This window comes from Helianthus annuus, chromosome 5 (assembly GCF_002127325.2).
Source record: "Helianthus annuus cultivar XRQ/B chromosome 5, HanXRQr2.0-SUNRISE, whole genome shotgun sequence".
Taxonomy (NCBI): Eukaryota; Viridiplantae; Streptophyta; class Magnoliopsida; order Asterales; family Asteraceae; genus Helianthus; species Helianthus annuus.
In genome coordinates this window covers 108,744,093-108,750,252 of record NC_035437.2, presented here as the reverse complement: position 1 = coordinate 108,750,252, position 6,160 = coordinate 108,744,093, and the positions used below count along the sequence as shown (strand labels likewise).

The 6,160-nt window shown below is 41.8% G+C and overlaps 1 non-coding gene across 1 annotated transcript; it reads left to right on the top strand.

The window, feature by feature from the left end:
* The first annotated feature begins 2,953 nt into the window (after nt 1–2,953).
* LOC118492735 lies at nt 2,954–3,060 on the top strand. Its single transcript, XR_004894737.1, has one exon. It is a non-coding gene; the product is annotated as a small nucleolar RNA R71 (small nucleolar RNA).
* The last annotated feature ends 3,100 nt before the right edge of the window (nt 3,061–6,160 follow it).

Sequence of the window (6,160 nt, the reverse complement as noted above, 5' to 3'; positions counted from 1 at the left end):
TTTTTTAACTGCACACTAATTTAACATTCACACACATACAAAAATAAACAACATAACAATTAAAACAAATTAGGGCACAGTTATATAAACACTAACCCTGTGAGATTAACTTTAAGATGCATAAACCGCTCATACATCTAACTAATATCAGCAGCATTCCAAGGTGAATAAACCACTTTGTAAAAAGGTGGGTTTGGTGGGAAAATTGCCAGCGTTGCCGCCATTGATGTGTCGCACCTCCCATTTATGACGTTGTTGTAGTTGTTCAGGGGTTTTGATTGAATGCAGGTTGTGGGAACTGGGTTGATGAGTGAAGGTTTGCAAGAAGGGATTTAGATTGAAAGTGTGAAGTGGTGGTTACCGGTGAAGGGAGTAGAGACGATCGGGGAGATAATATTATTCGTTTCTTTTTTAAATCGGTTTTGTTTAGTTTATTAAAGTATTTTTAAATATATTTATAAAAAGACTAAACTACCCTTGTGTGATCAGATTTAACAAAAAAATTTAACTGGGTTAGTGCTAAAGGACTTAAAGTGTTATGTTTTTATCAAATAAAGGATTGTGACTGTAATTATTGAAGTTAAAGGCTATCTGTTGCAATCTGATACAAACATAAAGGACGAAAAATGTAATTTACCCGGGTTTTTATGTGATCAAGTATATGTAATCAAATTTTAACTAAGCTTGTCATGCCGTTTCATAATTTTCTTATGTTGATTCTTTTTATCACGACGCTATCGGTTGTGAATTTGTAAAATTATAACCTTGTTAGAACTTGAAATTCCCAACTTAAACCTAGACAAGTAAAATGAAGATTTTTGAAAAAAATTTGGGGTGATTTGCGGTTCCAATAGAGTTTTGTGTAAGGCTTGTTAATTAGGACTTGCAAGATTCAAAGTTTTAGCATTCCCCCACACTTAAATTACACATTGTCCTCAATGTGTCCCAAAAATAAGTTTTTAGGTTGATTGAATGTGTAAAAGGGTGTTAAAAGCAAAATTTTATGTTACTGGTACTCTGGACACGGCCCCGTGGTGACCGGGCACGACCCCGTGTTCAAGTGCCTTGTCGGGTGGACACGGGCCGTGCTGAACTTGCTGCAATGAAGAAATTTCTGTCAGATGGCCCTGTTTTCGTGCATGGGGTGATGTTTCTCGTTTCCCTTGTTATCCTTCACCATCCCGAGTGTGTTTTATTCCTGAAAATTAAAATTAAACTAAAAATTAATCTAAGCTAAACTAAGGATAGTTCCATGGAATGCCTCCGTGGTGCGCCACGTGTATAAGGGTTCTTGGCTAGACCCAAAATCAGGTCACATGTTATCCGAGCGGGATGTTTTGCATCCCATGTTGCACCGTCGGAGAGCATCATCCAAACTCGAATCAATGACCTTCATGTAATTGACCGGGTCATCGTCCTCTACTCTCTTCCCAACCCCAAACTTCACTTCCTTATCCCCAAACTTCAAAGTAAGTGTTCCGTCATTCATGTCTACCACTGCTTGTGCAGTGGCTAGAAATGGCCTCCCTAGTATGAGCGGGACTTCGGTGTCTTCTTCCATATCTAGTATGACAAAGTCGGCCGGGTAGACGAAATTGTCGACTTTAACCAATAGATTTTCAGCGACACCTTGCGGGTATTTGACGAATCTATCGGCAAGTTGTATACTCATCTTGGTAGGGCTTGTTTTTCCTAGGCCGAGTCGTTTGAACATTGATGCAGGCATGAGGTTAATGCTAGCCCCAAGGTCGGCTAGTGCATTACGAACGGGGGATTCCCCGATCGAGCAAGGAATCGTGAAGCTTCCAGGATCAATCTTCTTCTGTGGGAGTTTGTTGAGTACAAGGGCGGAGCATTCTTCGCCTAAGTTAACTAATTGCAATGATTCAATTTTCCTTTTATGAGTGAGGAAGTCCCTCATGAATTTTGAGTATTTAGGCATTTGAGTTAGGACTTCGATAAATGGAATATTAACATGCAATTGTTTTAGTAATTTTTCGAATTTTGCGAATTGCTCATTGGTCTTTTGGCGAATTAACCTACCGGGGTATGAACCGGAGGAGCCTTGGTAGGATCTTGAATTAGAGGGGAAGCCTTCTCTTGTTGGGGCGGTGTTGTGCTTCCCTCAGTTGGCGGTGGTGGAGCTTCTTCGGAACCCACGGTACGATTTCTCAATGTTATGAGATGGACTTGTGCTTTTGGTTTTGTTTCGGTATTACTTGGTAACGCGCCTTGTGGTCTCTCGGAGAAATTTTGAGCTAATTGATTTATTTGTTTTTCAATGTTTTGTATACTAGCTTGTTGATTTCTAAAATTCGATTCCAATTGTTGAAATCGATCCGAGTTTTTCTTTTCAGTATCGGAGATGAGGCGAGATATAGTATCTTCAAGCCTTTCTCGTCCACCTTGTTGTTGAGGGAAATTTTGTGACTTGTTTCTTGGTTGTTGAAAGCTTGTTCGTTGGCTTAGGTTTTGTTGGTTACAACTATTGCCGGGTTCTCTCCAACCAAGGTTAGGGTGGTTACGCCATCCTAGGTTGTAGGTACCCGTTGGAGGACCCGATGGCCTAGGTCTGTTATCAATGTAGTTTACCGACTCTGGTTGATCATCAGTTTCTTTCATACAACTCCAACTTTCATGTGGCCCACCACATCCTTCACAAGCCATAACTGAGACCGTTTTTGTCATTTCTAACTTTTTGATTTTTGAAGAAAGGGCCTCGATTTGGGCTTGTAAAGAAGTGCTTTCATCAACCTTATGGGCGCCCAGGGCAATAGATTTATTGCCTCGGGGAGTGTGCCACTGAAAATTGGTTTGAGCAATTTCCTCAATTTGATTGTATATTTCATGTGGGCGGCGATTACCTAAAAGTCCCCCGGAACTAGAGTCAAGTGTTTGTCTTGTGTTTGGCAACAACCCATTGTAGAAAGTGGATACTTGTTGCCATACCACAAGACCGTGATGAGGACACTTTCGCAATAGCTCCTTGAACCTTTTCCAAGTTTCATACAAGGATTCCCCATCCTCTTGTGAATATGTATTAATTTCAGTCATTAATTTAGCCGTTTTAGCGGGAGGGAAATACTTATATAGAAACTTTTGGGCTAGTTCATCCCAGGTGTTTACCGAGCCAACTGGGAGGGCATTGAGCTAAGCCTTTGCTCGGTCTTTTAGTGAAAATGGAAACATCCGAAGGCGGATGGCGTCGTTTGATGCTCCATTGATCCGGAAGGTATCACATATTTCTAAGTAATTAGTAATATGTAGATGGGGATCCTTGTCCGCAAGCCCATGGAAGGTTGCGGAGTTCTGAAGCATCTGTATCAAATGTGGATGAAGTTCGAAGTTGTTAGCTTCGACATTCGGGGCATTGATAGCGGCGCCGAGATTACCCACGGTGGGTTGTAGGTAATCCATGAGGGTACGTTGGTTCGCCATTGGAAGTGGGTCCCCCGAAACTTTCTCTTGGTTTTTAGCTTTAAGTCTTTTTCTAAGAAAGCGTTCGGGTTCTTCTAGAGGTTCTTTTATGTCTCTACTAGAACTGGAGCTCATACACTACGTAGAAAGTTCAGATGTGGTGCCTGGGTTCTAAGTCCTACAATGAAAATAGAAAAGAATGTTGGTCAGAAAGTTCACCACGGCCCCGTGCTCAGTGAACACGGCCTGTGGTCGGAGATACGATGATTGTTTTTCGGATCCCTGTTACTGGGAAGTTGGACATGGCTCCGTGTTGCACCGACACGGCCCCGTGCTCAGCTCTCTGTAACTCGGAAAATAAAAACTGCCAGTGACACTGCTGGGCACGGCCCATGTCCGACCAGGCACGGCCCGTGCTGAGCTCTGCAGAAGCTGAAAAATTTAAGAAAATCCTAAAAAATAAAAAAATGATTAGGCTGCTGATTCCTAACTTTCTTAAAATCCTTATGTCCCCGGCAACGGCGCCAAAAACTTGATGCGTGTCAGTGTGTATATAATTTAGATGTATATTTTAAGCCCTTTTTACACTTTTTAGCCAAGTTTTAAATTTATAAACACGATATTCACTAACACTAAACACACATATGGGCAAGTGCACCCATCGTGGACGTAGTACAGTGTTGGTAAGATACCGAGGTCTTCCAAGGACACAAGAGCTTTTAGTACCGGTTTATCCTCAACGTCTAATCAAATCAAAATGTTAGAAAAAGGTTTTTTTTTTTAAACTAGAAAAATAAAACTAACTAAAATGCTGAAAAGTAAAATAAAAGTAAAAACAGATAGACAAGATGAATCACTTGGATCCGACTCGTGTGTAGTGTAACCTTTGATTATTTTTGCACCTTTGCACTTGTTTAAGAGATTATCTTAGTTATTGTAGTAGGCCCCTCTTTTGAAGGCGACGTTACCCTCAACCCAGTAGTTTGAGTCAGCAAGGATACAATCCTAAAGGGTCGGATTATTGAAAGATAATTAATTAATTTATTAATGCATAATGCGGTAGGCCCCTCTTTTGAAGGCGACGTTACCCTCGGCTAAGTAGTCTGAGTCAGCAGGGATACAGTCCTAAGTAGCCGGGTTAAAGTTTTAATAGTAGTTTAACTTATGAGGGGGTCAAAGAGTTTGGACCCCCGCCATCCAATACCGCTGGGTATTGAAGGAGGTCCTACTAAAGTTGACCCAGGTCCTTTGTAGGATCTATACACTGAACAATGGCAAGACTCTTACCAAACCGTTCCCTTAACCCCCGACCAGGTAGCCAACATACCTCCATATAGACCGTGGAGATATGAATGGTGAAAATCTTTTATTTTATATAGACAGTAAAATAATGCCAAGACACCACGGACAAACGATAAGGAAGAATCACTTTCAACATAAGAAACTAGTAATTAAAGTCATTAATACAAAACCAATTAAAAAGTGCAAAAGATTAAAAATAAAAAGTATTACACTAAACACTTGTCTTCACCAAGTGATGTAAGAGACTTAGGGAAACATGGCCTTTGATTGTCAAGAACTCTTACGATCAATCTTGGATCCCGAGACGACTCACACACTCTATGATGGACAATGGATGATGGTGGTGGATGATGGTGTTGTGATGGTGGTGGGTGGTGGGTGAAGTGTGAGAGAGGTGGTGTGCCAAGGGATGAGTTGCAAGAGCTCCAAGCACTCCTATTTATAGGCTGAACAGAAGCTCGGGCACGACCCCGTGTCCATCCTGCTCTCTTTCTTCATTAAATGCAGTTTGTCTGCAATAGTTGACCACGCCCCCGTGTCCGCTGAGCACGACCCCGTGTGCAGAAGCATATCTGTACTATCAAGATTTGCCTGGATTCCACGAATCCTATAGTTGACCACGGCCCCGTGTCCGCTGAGCACGACCCCGTGGTGGGCGATGGAAGCTTTTACCACTTCGTCTTTTCTGCTGACACTTGGGCACGCCCCCGTGCTCACTGAGCAAGGCGCGTGTTCAGTCTTCTGTCTTCTTGTTTTGCTTGGGAAGATGCTGTCGGGAGGCCGGGCATGCCACATTTGTTCCTTTTCTTGTATTTATGTTAGATTTAGCTGCCTTTTTGCTTCTTTTATCTATTTGAGCTCATTTAATCCTGAAAATACAAAAGGAAGACAAAAGCACACTTTTTCCAACATTAGTACTAAAAAGGGTTACTTTTATGCCACAATTGATGTAATTTATATGTTGCATTTTGTGCACATCACTCGACAAAGGATTCATTCGTCCAAGTACCTCTCCGTGGGGTGCTCCCGTGCTGTTCGTCAAGAAGAAAGATGGTTCGTTTCGTATGTGTATCGACTACCGAGAGCTCAATAAGCTTACCATTAAAAATCGTTACCCTCTACCTCGTATTGATGATCTATTTGACCAACTACAAGGCGCGTCCTGTTTCTCGAAAATCGATCTTCGTTCTGGTTATCATCAGCTTCGTGTACTTGAGGATGATGTACCCAAGACCGCATTTCGTACTCGTTATGGGCACTATGAGTTCGTGGTCATGCCTTTTGGATTGACCAACGCACCCGTTGTGTTCATGGACCTTATGAATCGTGTGTGTAAACCCTATTTGGATCGTTTTGTGATAGTCTTTATTGATGATATTCTCATTTATTCTAAGTCTAAATCCGATCATGCTCGTCATTTACGCTTGATGCTTGAACTTTT